Source organism: Haemaphysalis longicornis, unplaced genomic scaffold, assembly GCF_048455015.1.
Source record: "Haemaphysalis longicornis isolate Haplotype H1 unplaced genomic scaffold, Haemaphysalis longicornis Haplotype H1 scaffold_11, whole genome shotgun sequence".
NCBI classification, from domain to species: domain Eukaryota; kingdom Metazoa; phylum Arthropoda; class Arachnida; order Ixodida; family Ixodidae; genus Haemaphysalis; species Haemaphysalis longicornis.
In genome coordinates, this window is record NW_027526214.1 from 54,617,079 (window position 1) to 54,640,175 (window position 23,097).

Below are 23,097 nucleotides of genomic sequence, written 5' to 3' on the forward strand. Positions count from 1 at the left end.
TGTGTTGTAGTTTCAAGGAGGCGGGGAATCCATGCTGATCCTAATATTAAGCTTAAAGGTGTCTCAATCCCTCTCAAAAAAGAACACAAATTTTTAGGCGTGGTGCTAGATGAAAAACTGACATTTATTCCTCATATAAAACACCTGAAACAGAAGAGCCTCAAAGCCATGAATATTCTGAAGGTTCTTTCGCATTGCTCCTACGGAGCGGACAAACAAATACTCCTCCGCGTATTCACCAGCCTTATTGGCTCACGGTTGGACTACGGGAGTGTCGTCTATGGGTCCGCATGTAAAACGGCTCTGAAAATGTTGGATCCAGTGCTGCACTTGGGTCTCCGTCTTGCATGTGGAGCGTTCCGGACGAGTCCCATTGAAAGCCTGTATGCAGTGTGTGATAGGTGGAGCCTTGAACACCAGCATTCGTATACTTCATTGCTGTATGCTATTAAGCCGACTTCTGTAAAAAACCACCCATGTAGTTTTATCATAACCAACACCTCATCCGATCCGTTGTTCGTGCACCTCGCTGAGGAACGAGGGATTTCATTTGAGGATAGCATGAAGTGTTCTATTGCTGACCTCATTTCGCCGTGGGAGAGGTCAGCAATTTCGTGTGATATTTCTTTTAAACATATCAACAAACGAAATGCGCCTAGAGAACTTATACTACAGCACTTTCTTCAGTTACAACACAAATACCCCCACACCACTTTCAACACCGATGCTTCGAAGTCTTCTTCAGCCGTCGCATGCGCTGCACACGGCCCAAACTTTACCAGTACGAAGACGTTACACAGAAATAGCAGCATTTTTACGGCCGAAGCATATGGTATCTTATTAGCAGTACAACAAATTACACAAATTAGAACAGAACACTCCATTATCTTTACAGACTCTCTAAGTGTGGTAACAGCCTTACATTGCTTCAGACCTACAAAAAACATTGTCCTCCAGCATCTAATTAAAGCTCATCACTCGAAACTGAAAATAATTGTTTTCTGGGTTCTAGGCCACGGTTCCATTCTGGGGAACGAAATTGCTGACCAGAGTGCCGCTGTAGCTGCTCTCCGCAGTAGCATAGATGTACCATGTGTTCCCTACCTCGACCTGAAGCCACTGGTATGGACAGCCTTGCGCAAATCTTGGCAGGAAACATGGGACACACAAACAGAAAACAAACTCTACACTATAAAGCCACACTTAGGTAGATACATAACAGACAAACAAGACAGACACAAGGAAGTAGCCTTAGCCAGGCTACGGATAGGCCACACTTATGTAACATATTCACACTTGCTCACTGGGTCTCCGAGACCCATGTGCAGCAGGTGTGGAGAGGGCCTATTCGTAGTTCACATACTAATCACATGCAAGGCACTCCACACCATACGACGCAAACACTTTCCAGAAATCTACAGAAAACAAATCCCACTCCACCCATCGCACTTCTTAGGCGATGAACCAATGTTTACTGTCAAACGAGTTTTTAATTATCTATCAGAAGTTAAATTTCTGAATCTCGTATCGTATCATGCATAATCACAACCTGGCCCTCTACACCAGCCATCCTCATTGTCTTTATTTGCTTTTACTTCTAGTGCTATTCACTTCTAGTGCTATTCACTTCTAGTATTCACTTTAATCTGTGGTAGCTAACCATTAAAATGCAACCATCATCATCATCAAAAACCTTGTATCTTTGGAATTTTAATGTGTATCTTGAAGACACTTGCCACTTGGCGGGTTGGAGTGCAGTATCTCGTACACATCGTGAAGATTCCTCAGAAGGCCTGCGCAGTTTCATTGAATTATGTTTTATGTTCCCATTCTTTAGTGTGAGAGGTACTTAAGTGTTTATTTTTATGTGTAATCTTTCGGACCTGTGACTATCGTCTTTTTTGGCTCGTCGGGAGGCTTTGCCGTCGGGACGCGTTCCTTGGGGAGCACCGCAGACAAGAATGGTCTGACATCCACTTTGTCGTCGGATGTTCTAGGAGTGCCTGTGTAATAAGGCTCCTTGGATCGCGCAACCTTTTGGGTGTGCTTTAACTGACCCGCAACAGCCGGGGGTTTCAAGAACGCCTCGGGTGGCTCTGTGGGTGAGGTAGGAGTGGGTGCTCCCACTTGTTCCTCCGTCTCCATCACCTCCGTGCCCTCACATGTTGTTTGGGATGCTGGAACAGACGTGGAGGATGCAGCATCACTCTTACGAGACTGGTTGCCACCACAGCCGTTGCTCTCTCAGCGGGCGATGCAGAGGCAGTTTGGGCTGCCTTCTGCAACCCGGCGGGAGGTGGGCGCTGGACCAATTTCGACTCGCGGTACTGGGTCCCCGCCGAAACCAGACACCGCTCCACCATCAGACTAGCTGCGGCAGCGTACCTCCCCCGAGGGAAAGAGGCGAACCCATTACGCGCCTCTGGTAAGGTGATATTCTCTGTTTCCTTGACATTGATAATTTTTTTCTCTGAAACTTCTCGCACGTGCGGGAGTACGCCGCGTGCAGTCCCCGACCGTTAGGATAAGTAAGTGGCGTGGACGGACAGTTGTCAGTGTGGTGGTCCTGTGCAGCGCACTTTGCACTTCGTTCATCCAAGGCAAGAATAATACCGTGCCCGAACCACTGGCACTTGAAGCAGCGGCGCGGGTTTGGAATGCAGGGTCGGACTGCACATCGGATAGCCTGCATTGATGTGTTCTGGAAGATTCGATCGATCGATCGCAAGAATATGGGCTTCGTGGGTATTGCCTTACATGCACACCGGTCCGACTTCCGTCTTATTAAATATGGAGCGCCGCAAGGACCAATTTTAGGCCCGTTGTTTTTTTTTTTAAATCAACGACCTAATTATTATCCCTTTAACACGGGACATCGTTCTGTATGCTGATGATGCCAATATATATTCATTTTTGGGGGGAACCTTCAACAGCTTGAAATTATCTCTAACAATTATCTTCATGAGCTTAGAAAATGGCTTCATATAAACAGACTTGCACTGAATAGAAGAAATACCAAATTCGTGCTGTTTTACTCAAAAAAGAAATTGGTAAGCAGTGAAATCCGGCTTCATTTTTGCGGTACGGCACTACACCATGTCAGTAGCTGCTCATTCTTAGACTAAACATTCAACAAACACCTCTCCTGGACGAATCACGTCACCAATATTCGTGTAAAGGTAGCACGATCAGTCGGCATGCTACGCCGTCTTTATATTTATTTACCGGCTTGATTTAGGGTGCAGTTAAACTTCGCTATTATACACTCACATTTTATAAATTGTGTGCTGTTATGGGGTATAAAAGAAAAGAAAAGAAAGATATAAAAGAAACCCTTTTGCTCAAACTTGCTGTTTGTTTACAAGCAAGTCTCCTTAAACTACGATGTTCTCTTTAATAAATTCCTAAATTGAACTACTGGGTATTCGCTACGTCACACACTTGTTGTTGTAGAAAGGCCACATACAAATTACGGCAGGCAGATGATGGAAAATTTGATAATAAAGCTTTGCAATGACTACCGTGATGTTATTTCAATTGCCAGGAGTTGCTGGAATGTTGGGAAATTCACAAGTACTGCTAGAGTCCTGTTTATTTCCGCGAATGAGTTATCATTACAAAAATGCAAATTTGTTTTTAAAGTACTTTAGGTGCCATCTTTGTCCCTGTGTTTTTTGTATTGGTTTATGTTGCCTGAGCTGATGTGGGCTCTTACTAAAAATTATGACGTGATTGCTATATATTACATTATTCTACGGGTGTTGTAGTGAAGAGTTTTTTTTTCTTTTCTTCATACGTCTGAAGACAATTTGTATAGTGTATGCTGTATTGTGCACCAAGCTGCTTCTGTTGCTGCTCAAGCGGTGTGAAGCCTAGTCAGGAGTGTATACCTCCATTTGCTTTGTCTCGCTGTCGTTTCTGTATTGTATTGCCCAAACGAACAATAAATACAAATACAAATACAAATCTCTTTGGAAAGTGATGTGTCTGACCGCCGTAACACCCTGCTCCCTCAGGCCTTCAAACTGGTCGGCATCGGTTTCGGTCACCAGGTATGGCTCAGATATCACACCCTGGGAGCTGTTCAGGCTCCGGTGGGGTGTGATACTGATGTCCATATCGAGGATGCGGGTTTGGGCAAGGAGCTTTATCGGCCTGTTTTTCTGTGTTGATCTCAACAAGGTTTTCACCCGCCTTGAGCTTTTTATCCTCATACTTATCACCAAGAATGCTATGCACGAACTTTGAAATTACGATTACAGACGTCAATGCTACAGGTCTTGCTGTGCCAGTTCACTCTATCACCAAGATAACGAAAATAGTTATCGTGCGTGGAAAAGATGGTTGCCTTGGGTGGTGAAAAAGATAATTCGGCGCGGACCCTTTTTGGGGTCCGCTCATGTTTGGAGGGGGGTTTTCTATTTACCATATGGCATAAGGAAAAACAGGGAGACGGGGGTACTTTCTTCGTCAGCATTATCCTGATAGCTGAAGGGGAGCCGGAGCTCGTTGCCAGGGAGACAGACAGGGAGCCCATCAGCCAGAGCTCGACTTCGGCTCCGACGGCCATGGTTTGAGGTTTCTACCCTTCACCCTAAAACACACATCACGGTTGTTCACAACTTATCCATGGGGGCTCTGAGTCCGCGGTATCGGAAAACCGTCACCAAGATTGCTCAAGGTGCCCCGTGCGGGACCAAAGATAAATCCTCTGGAGCAGACGCTGCAGCATTCAAATCGTCGATGCTTGCCTTCGCACGTCACTTTGTTGACTGCTTCTTCTCCATCTTTGTATTCTTTGAGTTCGAGCACAAATTGTTCTCCAATAAACTTGTTTTCCTTGACGATAATTGGTGGTCTTTGGCTTCGTGACAATATACATCCCAATACTTCGTACATTGAATTCCTACTGCGGGATAAGGTGCCGAGTTGCAGGTGTTGTAAGGCGCTGAGTGGTAGGCAGCACCGCCTAACCGAATGCGAGGGTGCCCTTTACCGTGTCACCCCGTAACACATTTATGAACCTTTTTCTGGGGTTACTATTCAGTCGAGCGGAAACCTCTTGCTTGTCGCCAGACATTAGGAACCTCACAATTTTGAGACATTCTTATAACGTCGCTACGAAAGCCCATCTTCACTGCTACGACTAAGACATTATGAAAACAACGTCCATGGCCTAAACTGTAGGCTTAGGCAACGAGTGTACAATCTTCCTGATGAACAGCTGTGTGCGGTCCTCAAGAAATTATAACAATGGGTAGTGCTACGTAAGAAGGAAAATCAATAGAAATTAGTTTCGATGCTAGTAGGTCATATTCTGGTGGCTCAAATTGCATGCGTATGTGACCCTAATAAAATTATCTAAGAACCATGCGCTGATCAGGCGTTTAGCAAGCGCGCACACAATAGCTCTTTCTTTCAAAACCTCGGCAGGTCCCTTTTTTACACCCAAAAAAGTAAGACACATTCTTCTCTCCCTTAAGCACCCACTCTCTCAGTAAAAATAATGAAGAATTCAGATTTCGAGGCTCTATGTCGAAGCTTGATAGCTGGTGAATTCCTTGCAAAATATTTCAGTGAACATATCACATCTTTACTAAGTAACCTGCATGATCCTCGATACATGATATGCCTCTAGTCACCAAACCCTTATTGGGCATATTTCGGTGTACCAAGGATATCCGAAACCGAAAGTTGCTTTCAAGCTATTTCAAGCAGCAAGTCTCGTCATAGTGACAACTTGCAAATTCAACCCATAACGGTTGTCAATAATCTGAGTTGTCCAGTTCTACGACCTATATTTAACGGTTGCGTGTGTGAGTGAGTCTTGCCGAAAAAGTGCGGACTGCCTGAATGACAGGTATTTACAAAGAAGGAGACAAAAGCAACTTTTCCAATTACCGTCTAATGTCAGTTCTGCGTATATTTTTGGGGTGCCGTGAACAGACCCTATATAAAGGTATTGTGGTCTCTTGTGAAACACACTCTTTAATAACACCAAATCAAAATGGCTTCAGAAGAAACCGCCCGACATACACCGCCCTCGTAAAACAAAATCAGTTCATCCAGCCATCATTTGAACGTAAATAACTCCCTCCGGGCGTTTTTGTGACTATTATTAGGGGTAGTACTCAAAATATTCGAACGATATTTTTTTTTCTCACTGTCAGCAACGGGTAATAAACCACAAGTTTTACTGGTGTAGTGCAAGGCACTATTTTAGGTTCGTTGAATATAGTATTTTATTTAAATTATTTTGTTTTTATTGAGAAACATACAACCTCTGGGACTTACGCGAACGACACAAGTATATTGTTTACAGTTCTCAATGTTTTCCAGCGGCAGGAGCAGGCTACTCAGAGCTTGCATTCACTTCATGCCTGGTCTACCCTACATTCCCTTAGCTTAAACCTCGACAAAAATGATTCAGTACTTTTTAGTCCCAGACATAGGTTTCCACTCGCTCCTCCCTTTACGTCAACGTTGGGTCCTCGAATATTAAATAGGGCATGTTGTATTAAAGAGCACTTCGCATGTAATGAGCATTTAAAATCAATCAAAATGAAATCATCGAAAATGTTACGTGTTTTCAAAATTTAGGCATTTCTTACCACTGCCATATAAAAAAACAATATATAACTGGCATTTTCTTCCATCGAACGACTCCTGCACCTTAGTGGGAAGCATTATGTCCTTTTGTAAAATAAAGAGAATCATTTTACTTCAAAAGCTAGACGTCAGAAATATTGTATATCGAGGATGTTATGATCATACTCAACCCATCTTTTGTTCTCTCAATTGAAGCCTGTTCACTCAGTTGTACAAAACTGTTTTGCTTCCGCGATGCAACAGCAGTAACTAGCGAGAACATTACTTTTTTTTCGGAATTGTCCGGATTAAAAACTTAGGAACAAATTGAGAAAAAATGTACAGGTGTCACTGAGTTCACTCTTAAGACATCGAAAAACAATGGACGCCAGATTGTATCTTTACCCTGCGGGAATTGTTAAACGATGTGTTGCTCGAATATTCACTTTAAAGCGTATGTTGTTTTTCTTAAAGCTAAAAATTACCTTTTTGTAATTTATGTTCACTATAATAATGTTGCGATTACTACCTTCTGCTTTTTATTTGTGATGCCTTCTACTCATACTGCACAGGCGGTACTCTAATTTTTCTACCGACATAAAAATCACCTGGCCAAGTTCCTCTAGAGTGCTCAGACCCTACTGATGCCTCTTCTCTGGCTTTGTGTTGGCGCTCCCAACTCCTCTGCGATATTGAAAAAAGTCACGCATGGCTCACTTGAATGGAACGAGAAGTGAACATACCGCACTGTACTAACTTGGCGATGTGTTCACACCAATCAAAAACGCGCTTGGCTGCAGTTGTGGTATTTTATTTTTCCTCGTACGCAAGATAGAGTGGTCAAGCAGTTGCGAAGTGGTCCCGCCGAGAGTCCCGCCGAGTGCTACGAGTTGTGCCGCGCCTCCGCCAGATGGCGCCACGGGTCCCGCGACCGAGAGAAGACACAGCGAAACATCCCTCTCGCGAAGGGCACGATCAAATGCAGAAGCATTTCCGGGGCGCACAACGTTAAGTAGTTTGCGTTACGTTAATGTTGTTGCACTTGTGGCAACTGCTGACGAGAGAGCGCTCGTCAGATATATATATATATATATTTGAGTCAGATATATAAGGCTCGTACGTAGCGTCCCATTCTGTGTCGGCTTTGTGGCGCTGTGGGTAGAGCACCATGTATATTGCGTTCCGCCAGCAGGGTCGAGGGATCGAAACCGGGTGCCGGATAGTATTTTTTTATATACCAGGGAGGGGTGCGGTGCGGACTACGGACGTCAACGCGGGTAACATCGTGAGTTACTGAAATGCTCTGCATTTAAAACTCCCTGTTACTCTCTGATATATTCATTGCAAGTTCATAGCGCGTGCGCTGCAAAAGCTCTCGTCTTCCATGCTCTACAACGTCGGGTAAAGTTTAAGAAATTTAGTTTCAAAGACAGTCCATGAGGAAAGCAAACTCTCGTGTTTGCTTGTCTGGTAAAAGCACTCCATCAATGGCTGGCATCAATGGCATCAATGGCTCGCAGGGCATGAATGGCTGGCAGGGAAAAACGTTTCCTGACAGTTCTTGTTGGCGCCGTGTGATAGGGCAACATATATTGTTCTTTTTGGCGACTATCGTTGCGCCTCTGTCCCTTAGTGGGTGCTGCCCTAATGAGTCACTAAGGTATCAAAGCTAGCTTGCTTGTGTCGTAGACTATATGGTCGGGAGTACAAATGCAGCACTTGCAGCGGCAGCAGTTCTCTTTGAACACGGAGTGCTGAAAGGAGGAAAACTGCCTGTCTGGGTATTGATTGATACAGAAGCAGATATCTCCTTTATGAGTGTTACTCTGCCGAAGGGATTGCGAAAAGTCCTCACGCATTACCTTGCGTGAGCTCAAGTGTCCCACTGTAGTATACCGCCCATTTCTGGCATCTACATCTGTGGCGCCACTATGGTTGGACAAAACACTAGTGTTGTATTCACTGTTTTGGACAAATGACCTCACGACGTTATTGTTGCCCGCGATTTATTCACGGAACATGCCACACTCATCGACTGTCCTACAGGCCTCATTCCTCCCAATTTGCCAAATTCTGCTGATACTAGACCAGCGGGCCTCTGCTCGTCGAAACAACTTCGCTTGCCAAATCAAGCCATCACTCATATCACCCTGACTAGTTCTACCACCTTTCCTGAAGGTGATTATCTTGCTTCTCCAATCGTGGACGTTCTATTGACGCAAAATGCTGAGCTGCACCACACGTTTGTCACCATCAAGCAGAATCGCGTTTGTTTCCCTCTCCTCAACTTTGCGTTCCACACCTAAGTCTTTCCAGAAGGAACACCCGATGCCGCCCTCCCCCATATAGGCAGCTGATATTTCTGTATTTGTTTCAGACCATGATATCATGAAACAACGTGGTTCCAACCCTTGACTGACAGCCCAAGATCAAATTGCACCCACGATGTTCCGGACGTATATCAAAATGAAGAATGAAAACTGCGCTGCCTTTTGTCGTCATTTGTCGTCATATTTGACTCGGGGGGCGACTGTCGCGCAACGTATCGATACAAGTGATGCCAGACCGATCATTCGCCGGCCATGCTGTGTTTCGCGTTCTGAACAAGGAGCGAGCCATACAGCAAGATCTGAACATTCTCTCACAGAACAGAATTGAATCATCGTGTAGTCCTTGGGATTCAGCCGTGGTGTTCGTGCAAAAAACCATTGAACATTGCGCGAACTGTTCACTACCGCTACATAAACCAGGAGGAACAGAACAATATCTACCCTCTACCCAGCATCGACAGTGCCCAAGATTGCCTTCATGTTTGCCGAGTACTTCTCGTCAAAAACTATTGCTCGTTCTCTAACTGATCTATATAAACGATATCACCTTTGCTAGGGCCCTGAAGCAGCCAAAGCGTTAACCACAGTGACACATCTCATCCCTTCGCCCACTTGGTCAAGGTTATCTGCCCCTTCCCGCCCCCCTTCTAATACAATCCTTGCAATGATTTTTCAAGAACTTCGCGCCCTCACCGCCTTAGATATATAATGGGTTGTCTATAGATATCAAACTTCGCCATTTTAAACGTTTTAGTGATTGCTAAACACCCTGGGTCTCAACATCAGGAATTTCTTTAAAATCACTTCTGACACTTTGGCTCTCTTTTTTTTTTTACTTTTAGTTGCATTGCTTACCTTTTGGGCCTTCTCTCCTAGACTTTTTTGTAGCGGCTAGTATAGAAGTTCTGAGTAACATGCGAATACAAATTTCTAATGACGTATACGTTTCGTCTCACGAATATGTGTTATAGGGGCCTGCGTATGCGTCTTTCACTGCGCACTCATACATTTTGGGCAAACAAATGTTAATTCTCTACAGCAGTATGGCCGTGATTTGTTGTCTATAACTCAGCGGCTTCGAATCTTATATCATTGCGCAAGGTAATGCCAATATCTTGTGTCTCCTTCCCTTTATATTGTTGTAATGCAACTGTGTTTCTCGTGGGATTGCATATTCGAACTCATTATACCTCTCTCGTGCCGACGTTTCCAGTGGAAGCTCCTCTTAATTTCATTGTCTTTAAAATAACAGTGGTTCGTTTGCTTCCTAAATGTTTTCTGTGGGCTTGTGTACAATCTAGGAACCTATAATTTCATAATTTTTGTTTTCAATTCTTTATAGCTCTCCACATCCTCTACGTGCGTTTAGTTATTACTCCTATATAAAGATTATCTTGATTGTGAACTTTAATTTCTTGTGGGTACATTTAAGCATTCACCCCATCAGTTTCTGCGAGCGATTGGTTATAGCTGCGGTCTTATTCATAATACTTTCTTTAAGAACATCTTTATACTTTTAAGACTTTACCACAAATCACTTCTAATCACGTCTATAAGAATGGGTAATCTCTCTTGAATTTTTAGGTCATATTTAGCAATGTTTGTTGGTCTCGTCGCCGTAATTTTTTCGCGGTGGCATTTCAATTACGCGAGGTCTTCTCTGGCTACGTATTCGCAATAGCTTGAAAACAATATGATGTGCTACACTTTTCATTACATATATGATTTTTCTATAATAAAAGGTATTTGTTCCCTGCATAATTTTTGGTATCTCACCCTGCATTTTTCTCATTACTGATTCGACCAATTATCCGTCATCTGAGGAACTTTTTGATTACGGCTTATTTATAACTGTTTGCCTTGTGGCCTCTAGAATTTTTTGTTTTGGTTTTATCACAAATCCACGTATCGCGCATTCCCCTGGTTTTTTTTAAGAGTGTATCTCCCCCTCTGTGCTTTTTGTGGCTTTTCTTGTATGCTGGATGCCCTCTCTTTTCACGTTACCTAACGGCCTGTGTGTAACACAGGGTATTCTTCCTCCGAAAATTTGGGCTTTTTATTCTACCTCTAATCCTTTTATTTTTAATGGCTTGTCACCCCTTAGGGCAATCGTACAGCTACATTTTCTGTAACGAGTATGTAAAAATCGGCGTCGTCCCAGGTGGCACAGAAAGTGTGTCTCATGACCGGCCGTCTATGGCCGCTTTCTGGCATGTCCGGTAAGCATCAAATTCTGGCAGCCACTGATCATATGAGTAATAGCCAAATTTTGGCAACCAGTGCTTCGGCGTTGCTCCGGCCGCCCGTGTTTAGACCAACGACGCAGGTACCCGGCTGCCAGATATTCAGTTCACGTTCGGCGACCGATGTTCAGAAATAGAACGGCCGAATTATGGCCTTAGGACATCCGTTTTTTTTTTGGGGGGGAAGCGGTGTTCATGCGAATCACGTCAAGCGACTGGCCAGAGAATATTGGTATTGTTGTGGCAGTTGGTGTTCGAAAGGAGAACGGCCGGATCACGCCTGCCACGCATTCGCTCTTTCAAGGGTGAACCGCACGTCCTGCGGCAGAATATTTGTTTTCTTTGTGCAACCGGTGTTATCATAGAGACCGGCCGATGTACATCCCAAGAATGTACGTTTTTCATTCCGTTAGTGGTCCTCGGCCGAATTGGGGCAAGTTAACTGCCACAGAATATTGGCGACCTGTTTTAAGGAGTAGAGCAGCCGACGTGAAGTCTCAGATCATACTTATTCTTTCGGTAAGCGGTGTAAAGCCGAATAACGGCATGCGTCGCGGCGTCGGAGCTTATGCGCTATTGGTTGGAAGCAGACTGGGCGGTGTAGGACCGCTTTTTTATGAACAAAAATCGTTAGGGAGCCGAACGACGCCGACGCTTTTATTTCGCTCGGTGTTTCCACGTTTTAAAGGAAGGGATTTCGTTTGTCAAACAGTAAGGAGTGGTTATAGGGGAACGGACAAATTGCACAAACTCTCTGGACATTACCAGATAATCTTTAAGGCTATCGGAATGCCATTTATTGCCACAAGAAGACCTTGCCACATAGACGGGCGAGTGAAGCCTCTCGAGTCATAGCCGCTAACCCGCCACGCCCGCCGGCTTCGACGACGCATCAGCTAGAGGCTATTCACCCCCTCAAGATATGGAGAGTGTTGGAGACATTACCCTGGCAGAGATGTCCCACCCGAGAAGCGGGCAGTGCACCAAAAATATTTGGCCTTCAAGGACCACCCAGCAGGAGCTCAATCGATGCTATCTCAAGGACCCCCACCAAAGAAATGTAAGGGCGCGCAAAAGTTCTCGGCTGTTATTCTTACAATATTACTGCAAAAAACTATGTTCCACTTTTTTGTTGGAGATAAATCTAGAAAAGGCTAAGCTGGTCCTCACCTTCGTGCTCGGCACTATGATATTTTATCGGATTTTATGACTGCCTACCTAATAAAAACTGTCATTTTAAGTTTGCGATAACAGAGCGTTGTCGACGACGAAGCCTGGATGTTAATTTAGCTGCGCTGATTGAAGTTGAGTTTAGCTACACTTGGGATAGAACTCATTTGGTTAAACGTAATCGCCAGCATCGTAGCAAATACAAAATTCTTCAGGTTTTTCTTCCTCAACATAGATTGTTGAGTTAACGCTCGATATGACTGTAGCAATAGATAAGCTTAAACTTGTTGACTGTATTTTCTTGGACTGCAAAAAAGCATTTCATGGTGTTCTATATGAGGTTCTTGTTAGTACTTGGCGGTATCTAAACTGAATTTATAGGTTATTGCAAGGATAGCCCAGTATATCTCTCTAAGCAATCGGTCACATTCAATGGTTGTTCGTCCGGAGAGGTTCTCGTGACCTCGAAAATTCCCCAAGGATCAGTTCATCAGTTCACTACCGTCGTCCGGAAAGAAAGAGCCGCCCTTTTGTTGGAAACGCGCACGCAACACCCCAACGAAAGAGTCGTGATCTTCGCTGAGGAGATGAAGCAGCTATTTCGCCGCGCGGACCCCAAAATGACGGAAGAAAAGAAGTTGCACTTATTAATGCGCGGAGTGAAGGAGGAACTGTTTACTGGAATTGTCCGAAATCCGCCCAAAACCGTCGCCGAAATGGTGACCTAAGTCAGCACCATTGAGAAAGCCCTCGAAATGCGTGCTAAGTAGTATGACCAAAACTTATTTGCGCGGAAAATGCGAACGACTTTGGCAGCACGCGGATCCCAGACGACAGGATACACGAGGCTATCCGCGCAATAGCGAGAGGAGCTGCGGAAACATTTTTCAACGCCGCCGCAGCCCCAAGTCGCTTCCCTCACCGACGTGACTAGAGAAGAAGTGCAACAAGCGTTAGGAACTTATACGCCATTCAGGGTACCCCGAGAGCCACAAGCTATGACATACTCCGCTGCTGTTCGTCGACCCCGCACTGCTCCAACACGCCGTCAAGAGGCCCCGCCGTACCGCCGCCCACTGTCACCCGCCCGACCCCCGGTAGCCCGAAATCAGACGCCGAGGAAGACGGACGTATGGAGAAGCACCGGATAATAACCGCGGATAGAGCCCGACCTACCCGACAGACACCTTACCGCGTCTCTTCACACGAGCGCGAGCCATCCGGACTCAAGTCGACGACATGCTCAACGACGACATTATACAGCCATCGAAAAGTCCGTGGGCTGCGCCGGTCGTAATCGTGAAGAAAAAACACAGCACACTGGGGTTCTGCGTTGACTACCAGCGATTGAACAAGATCACCAAACAGGAAGTGTACCCCCTGCCACGAATCGACGACGCCTTTGCCCACCTCTGCCATGCGAGGTACTTCTCATCGATGGATCTGAAGACAGGCTACTGGCAAATTGAAGTGGATGAGAGAGATCGAGAGAAGACTGCATTCATAACCCCGGATGGCCAATATGAGTTCAAGGTGATGCCGTTTGGGCTATGCACGGCACCAGCAACGTTCCAACGAGTCATGGACACTGTGCTAGCTGGGCTAAAGTGGCACACCTGCCTCGTATACCTCGACGACGTTGTGGTATTCTCCCGGACTTTCGCCGAACACCTCGCAAGGTTGCATACGGTACTCCAGGCCATCCGTACGTCGGGGTTAAAGCTGAAGCCTCAAAAGTGCTGCTTCGCGTACGAAGACCTGAAGTGTTTGGGCCATGTCGTCAACGCCGCGGGAGTCCTGCCTGACCCGGCGAAAACTTCAGCCATAGCGAACTTCCCAATGCCCAAAGATAAGAAGGGCGTCCGCGGATTTTTTGGACTGTGCGCATACTACCGGCGCTTGGTCGCAAACTTCGCACGCATTGCAGAGCCGCTCACGCGCTTGACGAAAGATAGCACCCCTTTCAGCTGGGAAGACGACCAAGAAAAGGCATTGTGCGAGCTGCAAAAACACCTACAAAGCCCGCCCGTGCTCCCTCGTTTCGACCAAAACGCCGAAACGGAAATACACATGGACGCTAGTGATATAGGCTTGGGCGCCGTCCTTGTCCAAAAACAAAGTGGGTGCGAAAACGTAATCACCTATGCCAGCCGTGATCTGTCGAAGGAGGAGAAAAAGTACTCTGCCTGCGAAAAAGAGTGCCTGGCTATTATATGGGCTATTTCTAAATTTCGCCCATACGTGTATGGCAGACCGTTCAAGGTTTTAACAGACCACCATGCGGTGTGTTGGTTCGCCAATTTGAAGGACCCTTGTGGCCTTCTTGGCAGGTGGAGTTTGCGCCTGCAAGAGTTCGACGTTACAATCGTCTACAAATCCGGCAGGAAACACTCTGACGCGGACTGCGTGTCCCGCACTTCTGTCGACCCACCACCACAAGACTCCGACGAAGACAGCGCGTTCTTCGGGATTGTTACGGACAGCAACCTAGCCGCCCTGCAGCGTGCCGACCCCGACTTGCGCGTAATGATCGACTACCTCGAAGGACGAAACGTCGCCGAGCCTACAGCGTTCAAGCGGAACTTACCAGCATTAAGCCTCAAAAACACGGTCCTGGTGAAGAAGAATTTCAGCCCCTGAACAAGTAGGAATTATCTACTTGTCATCCCCGCAGACCGTCGTGACGAAATTTTGGAAGCATCCCACGACGACCTGTTTTCCGGACATCTCGGAACAGCTCGCACTATTGCAAGAATTAAAGCGAAGTACTTCTGGCCCCGCCTTACAACCAACGTCACCCATTACGTTCGGGGTTGCTGTGACGGCCAACGACGAAAAATGCCTCCGACAAGACCCGTCGGACTTCTGCAACCGATCACCGTCCGGTCGAGGCCCTTTCAACAGATTGGAATGGACCTTCTAGGCCCGTTCCCGAAGTCACGATCGGAGAACAAGTGGATTGTCGTAGCGACAGACTACATGACGCACTACGCAGAGACCGCCGCTCTTCCGCGGGGGCCTGCACAAGAATTCGCCAAGTACTTTATAAACCAAGTGGCGCTGCGACATAGAGACCCTGAAGTCCTAATCACGGACCGCGAAACGGCCTTTACCGCGGAGCTGAATCAAGGAATCTTACGCTACAGCAATACAGATAACCGAAGAACGACGGCGTACCACCCTTAAACGAACGGACTGACGGAACGTCTGAAAAAGACGATTGCGGATATGCTGTCCATGTACGTCGACGTTCAACATAAGACTTAGGACGAAGTCCTCCCCTATGTCACGTTTGCGTACAATACAGCGACGCAGGAAACTACGCAGATGACACCATTCGAGCTTGTCTACGGCAGACGACCGACTTCGATGCTCGACGTCATGCTTCCGCATGTAGAAGACGGCGACCTCAACGCCGGCGTCCAAGGATACCTTCAACATGCGGAGGAGGCCCGCCAGCCCGCTCGAGTTCGTATAACGGACCAGACGCTGGTGGATGGCAGCCGCTACAACCTCCGACGCCGAGACGCCGAGTACCAACCAGGGGATCATGTGTGGGTTTGGACTCCCATTCGACGATGCGGACTCATTGCGAAGCTTCTGTGACGGTATTTCGGACCCTACCAGATTCTACGACGTGTTGGCCAATTAACCTACGAAGTGATTTCCAGTGGTGATTCCGGCTTATCACAACGACGCACGCGACCCGAAGTCGTCCACGTGGTTCACCTCAAACCGTTCTTCGCAAGATGACGAACTTTTTTTGTAGTTATTTCGTTGTTGCTGTTTGTTCGGAGTCTCGTTTTTTTCTCGCATCGGGTCGATGCACTCTTAGAGGGGGGGTAATGTCGCGAACCATGTACGGGTTTGTTTATTTATTGTTTGTTTTTAATGCCTGGCCGCGCCCGGCTCTGTTATCTGTGTCCCATGCGAAGCGCGTTTTCCATTTTTTATTTTTATACCGCACGGGCTATCTCATTGAGATAAGCAGAGTGTTTCGCCTAACGCCGCTAGCCCAGAATAATCTTGTGTGATCTACAATGTTCTGGATGCCAATCGACGGTTCCAGAAACTCTCGCGCCGAAAGATAAAAGCCTGCACAGCAGACGCCACAACATTCGATTCTGCGACGCTCGCCGACGCCCGTACGTCACTTTGTTGACCACTGCTTCGCCGCCTCTCTATTCTTTTCAGTTGTTAGGGGAGCACAAGTTCGCTCCAATAAACTTGTTTCTTTTCCAAACAACTGCGTCGTCCTTGGCTTCGTGACAATACCATTGCTATTTTGCTGGTTTGAAACGAATTGTGAAACTCTAGTCTTACGCCTTTTGTTGCGTGAACACCGAGGGATAACACTGCAGTCACAAGAAGCAGGGCGCCATTCGCAACGCGTCTAGAATTTTTTTATCGTACTACCACTTTAGAAAAACTTAAGTTCTTTCGGACTATTAAGTGTTGGGCACGCAACTCATAAAAAAAAACATCAAAAATGAATCGAAAATAATAGTACTTGTTCGATTTTTCCTATGATCAGACCTGTGAAAGATTATCAGAAAAGGTGATCTAGTAGACAATTTCTTTGCAGGAATTATGGTCAAAAATTAGAGAACTTTTGTGTGAAAGAAATTATGTTGAATGCTCCTGTGTGTTTTTTGGAGTACCAAAACGCTTCGTATGGGCATTTTGCGAAGGTTTTGCATACCACTAAAGTTTTCAAGCATCAGCTGTAAAAATAGTTGATTTCAGAGCGCGGAAGTGTTCAAAAAGATTATCCTTAAAGAAATTGGGTAAACGCGGCACTTTCATTTTTGCGAAATACAACCCACTCAAGTATGCGCCTTCCGCTCCGCCCCCTCTTTCCCCGTTTATTACAGGTAAGCCGGTCCACAGAAGATATAAGGTCTTGGACAATACAACCATATCAGCTCTGCACGTTCTGCATGCGAGGAACATTTTGTGCATTCCACAGTAAAAGAGGCACAGCAATAAAGGAACGTTCATTTGTGAGATTTGTTTAATAGAATATTGTTGCTGTCAACTGACGCTGATAATTAGGCAAGGCTGTGCTGAAGGCTGGGCGGCTGGTGGTGGCGTGTGGGCTCAGGTTGATGTGGGCGCATTGGACCCAAAATGGTGGGTTTGTTCTTCTGCACATCGCGACTGAGTCACCTGCTAGCCCTGCATGCACTAGTCGTCCACCGGCCTCAGTACAGTTAACGTACTGTGGCTGAACGTCATTGCCCGTATAATGAGCGAACTTCCGGCAGGTTTATTCCGGCTGGAGTCCGACGAGCACATCTCGGCTGCCCTGAGGTAGCCGTACTTCGGCCTCACACGGATTGCTTTGGAATACCCGGAGCCCTACTGCTGGAATCTTGCCGTATGAACGTGAGCCGGCCGACTGGCCGACGGACACCGGCCGCTGGATAGTCATGGGAGTGCGGCCGTATACCTCCAAAAGGCTTATATTTGGACACGGGCCGATTCCGTCTGCCAGAAAAGCGCCGGACAGAAAATCACCGGCCAAAGTACAATGGCTTAAGTTAGGCCGTACAGTCCTGTGCTGCCTTGGGTTTTTTCACAATTTTTGTTGTTGCTGATCTCTAAATCTGTGTTTTTTCCAGCCCACATTTTTGCATATAAATATGTGTATCTTTGAACCTTCCATCTCTAACGTTTTTCGCATTGCTTGTCCGTAGAAATGATATTTTTTGTGGCCGAATTCTCCTACGCTAAACCTAAAATATTACAGTAACTACCAACTAGGAGTTAGGAGAGTGACGTGCATAGATAAGTGTTGGCAAAAGACGTGGGGCGCTGTTGAACTTCCGGGCATTTTTTTTCGGGGCTAATACTTCTACAACCGTGAAATGCGATCTCAAAAATTGCCGAAAATAACCAACATTTAATTTGTGGGAAATAGGCAATACAGTTTCTCTAGGAAAATACAAAGCACGCTCTTTATAGAAGAGAAAGAGACTAAAACGTGGACCTAATTTTTTAATAATACAGCTGTTTACGGCCAGATATAAAAAACACACAAACCTAAACTACACGGTGTAGTTTGGGGCAGTATTAGCAATTTTAACACAAGAGGGTCGGTTTGCTGTCCAGGGGTTCATGCGGGATAGCGCTTCTACCTGGCTCATCCGAGGACGTTTTCGCGAACAATAATCGCTCGCTCTGCATACGCTTAGTCTGCTTGACAAATGAATGTAGCAACAATGGAAACCGTGTGTTAAGGGTTTTTTTCAGTAACTGCTCAAAATTTTTCAGTGTAAAATATCCTCGTTATAGTTTACAGTAAAACCTAAAACCACAATAAATGCAGCAACGTACTGCTGAAATTTGGCTCGTGGGATCAAAACTCTGCCAACTAAGGAATATTTGCTGTAATATTATCACAAGCTCACACTCACTGTAAATATTTCTTAGCCATGTGCCTTTATAGTCCGTTTATCCTTGTATTTCTCTGTTAGTAACTCGCATCAAACAAGCGGTATTAGTGAAGGAGTGACACTTGTATGCCTAAAGCAAGGTTTTCTTTATAAAGCTTACCTTGTTCTGTAACAAAAAAAAATGTTTGGCATATGAATGCGGGAGTTTGAGTAGGTGGAGGCTGAAACTGGCATACATTCTTTAATTACCATGTGGTTTGCTTGCGAATCTCATTTTATGCTGAGTTGGCAACGGAAAGTTGTGCTAGTTTTTATACTAAATCGGCTCCCTTTTTTCTTCTTTCCTAAAAAATGTCAGTTGTAACACAGGGAATATTGCTTGCATGGAGATTATTCGACAATTTTTGGGTGATGGACCATTCCACATCCAACGGCATTCCAGGTCAAACGGCATTCCATCATTCCACGTCCAGCAGCAGCAACATCGAGGGTACGTCTGTAGCAAAGTTGAAAGAACGTCCAACATTAGCGTACAGCAAGGTTATCTCAACATCCAAAAAGTTTCATAAAAATAATTCTCGGTGTACGGATGTTTAATAGAGATACTGCTGGGACATAGCCGTTCGGATCGGTTTGGGATGTCGCAGAGATGTTAGCGGTTTGCTGGGATACACGACACTGCCATAGTCTAGCCGAGACCCGACTAAGGTGGTAAAGAAATGAAGAAGCAGTTGTTTGTCTGCGCCATAGGACTGGTGAGAGAGGACCTTAAGAATATTTAGTGTTTTAAGGCATTTATGTTTAATTTGTTAATTGAGTTGCACGAACGTGAGTTTTACATCAAATAAGACACCTAAAAACTTGTGCTCCCTTTTTACAGGAATAGATGCCCGATTAAGGGTAATCTGAGGATCCGCAGAAATCCCGCGCTTACGGGAGAACCCAACACAAGTACTTTTGACCGGGTTTAGTTTCAACCCGTTAAGGTCCGCCCTGCAAGCAAGTTTCTTAACACCGACCTGAACTTGACGTTCGCAAACTGACAGATTAGAGGGATTAGAAGATATGTGTACATTGACTACGTAGATGGAACAGGAAACGGATAGTACAGTGCTTTTCGGAGGGAGTTCATCTTAACAATAAACAATGTGCAGCCTAAAACTCCACCTTATGGCGCACTCTTTTCCTGCACATGTATCCCGGAAAGGGAGGACCCAACCTGGACCAAAATGTGCTAGAGGACATGTGTTTAACATGTTGCCTGACACTCCGAAGGACGTCAGGTCACTAAAGACGCCGTATCACCAGGCTGTGTCATAAGCCTTATAAGATCAAAAAACACTGCAAGACAAAAGTGTTTATTCACAAAGGCATCCTTGATATATGATTCAAGAGCAACAAGTTGATCGTTGGTTGATCGGCCCACCCTGAAACCTGCCTGGCAGCTCTCGAGAAGACGGTTGTATTCCAGATAGTACACCATCCTCCAGTTTCAAATCTTCTGGAGCAGCATGCACAGTCAGCTGGTCTGGGAAAGGGGTCAATAGCTAGCGGGAGAGAAAAGGTCCTTCCGCTCGTTCAGGAAAGCTACAACTACAGCCTCCCTCCAGTAGTTTGGAATGTGCCCGAAAGCCATATCTTGTTCTAAACGTGGAGTGTTACAAGAGTGTCTGTGTGTAAGTACTGTATATTTGTATGTGTAATGTTGTCTGGGCCTGGAGCTGACGGTTTACACGTGCTCAGACCAGCTCTCAGCTCATGTAGTGAAAACAGGGAGTTTGTAACATTTCTGTGATTTGTCGTTGTCGTGGAGGGAGTTCTTTTCACAAGAGTCTTTCTGTTTTAGAACAGTGTTTGTGAAGTGTGCAGAGCTGCACACGTTCTGAAAGTTATGTGCAAGTGCGTTAGCCTCATCCTCTAGTGTATATCCTGTTATGCTGACCAAGGGCAAGCAATGTGTATGTTGTCCTTTAATTGTACGTATTCGTGTCCATACCTCGTGTGTGTCTGTGTATGAATTTATGGATGTGATGAAGGAGCACCAACTATCCCGTTTTACCTCACGGCGCACGCGCTCTCCCAAGGCCTTTGCCCTTTTAAAGAAATTAAGTTAGCCGACGTGGTGTACCTGCGTAGGACACCCCACGCCTTGTTCTGGGCCTATCGCGCCCGCCTGCAGTCCTCATTCACCATAGCCTCCTTGGTTTGTGCGGAGCACCGGAGGCGTGTGGAATGCAGTTTTCGGTGGCGTGGAGGATGTGTGCCGTGAGTAGTTAGGCAGCTTCTTCAATGTGTAGGTGTGCTATGGCTTTGTGGTGTAGTTTGGATGTGTCTGAAAATGTATTCCAGTTCGCTCTAGCTTCATTGACCCTGTGATGAGAACGTGAACTGCTCGGGCCTATACCTAGGTATGTTAATGTGGTAGTGAAGTGGTCAGTAGCATATGGGTCAGTGCCAACATCCCATTGAAGAGATGGAGAGAGTGCTGGAGAGCCAATAGCCAATTCGAGGTGTGAATAAGTGTTGTGTCATATATTAGGGTATATAGTGGTGTTTTTATTGAATAGGCATGCTCCCGAACATGTTAGAGATTGTCCAATCAGGCGACCTCTGGCATCCATGCGAGCAGAGCCCCAAAGAGGGGTACGTGCTTTGAGGTCACCATTAAGCATAAGAGGTTCGGGTAATTTATCTACAAGGCCCTCCAAATTGGAGCTAGAAAGCTGAAAATTGGGAGATATGTAGGTAGAGCATATTGTTACAAGCCTATCGAAGAATATGATTATAATGGCGACATCCCCAAGAAGAGTTTCTAATTGGATAGTGTGACACGCCAACGATATCCGGGTAATGATGACCACACCCCTGGAAGATGTACCACCACCATTTCTGTTTTCCCAAATACAAAGTAACCATTCAAAAACCTTGTATTTTTGGAATTTAAATGTGTATCTTGTATACACTTGCTACTTGGCGGGTTGGAGTGCAGTATCTCGTAAACATCGTCAAGATTCTTCAAAAGGCCTCTGAAGTTTCATTGAATTATGGTTTATGTTCCCATTCTTTAGTGTGAGAGCTACTGGAGTGTTTATGTTTATGTGTCGTCTCTAGGGGCTGTGATATCGTCTTTTTCGGCTCGTCGGGAGGCTTTGCCGTCGGGACCGTTGCTTGCGGAGCACCGCAGACAAGAACGGTTCGACACCAACTTTGTCGTCAGATGTCCTCGAGTGCCTGGGTCATCAGGCTCCTTGGATCGCGCACCCTTTTTGGGCGTGTTTTGACTGACCCGCCACAGCCGAGGTTTGCAAGAACACCTCGGATGGCGCTGAAGGTGCGGTAGGGGTGGGAGCTCCCACTGGTTCCTCCGTCTCCATCTTCTCCGTGCCCTACCATGTAGTTTGTGACACTGGAACGGACGTGGAAGATGCAGCATCACTCCCACCAGACTGTTTGCCACCACAGCCGTTGCTCGCTCAGCGGGCAATGCAGAGGCAGGTTGGGCTGCCTGAGGCAACCCGGCAGGGGGTGGGCGCGGGACCAATTCCGACTCGCGGTACTGGGTCCCAACCGAAACCAGATGCCGCTCCGCCACCAGGCTAGCTGCGCCGACGTACCTCCCCAGAGGGAAAGAGGCGAACCCATTCTGCGCCTATGGTAAGGTGATGTTCTCTGTTACCTTGACATTGATGATTTTTTTCTCTGAAACTTCTCGCACAAGCGGGAGTATGCCGCGTGCAGTCCCCGGCCGTTAGGATAAGTAAGTATTGTGGACGCACAGTTGTCAGTGTGGTAGTCCTGTGCAGCGCACTTTGAACTTCGTTCATCCACGGCAAGAATAATACCGTGCCCGAACCACTGGCACTTGAAGCAGCGGTACGGGTTTGGAATGTAGGGTCGGATTGCACATCGGATAAAGCCTGCATTGATGTGTTGTGGAAGTTTGGATCCGTTGATTGTCAAGATTATGTGCTTCGTGTGGATTGCCTTACATGGACACAGCTCGGACATCCGTCTTAGTAAATATGGAGTGCCGCAAGGATCAATTTTAGGCCGTTTGTTATTTAATTTGTAAATGAACGACCTAATTATTATCCATTTAACAGGGGACATCGTTCTGTATGCTGATGATGCCAATATATTCTTTTCTGGGGGGAACATTCAACAGCTTTAAATTATCTCTACAATTTATCTTCATGAACTTAGTAAGTGGCTTCATATAAACAGAATCGCACTGAACACAAGAAAAAACAAATTCATGCTGTTTTACCCAAAAAACAAATTGGTAAGCAATGAAATACGGCTTCAGTATTGCGGTACGGAAATACAGCATGTCAGTAGCTTCTCATTGTTAGGCGAAACATTCAACAA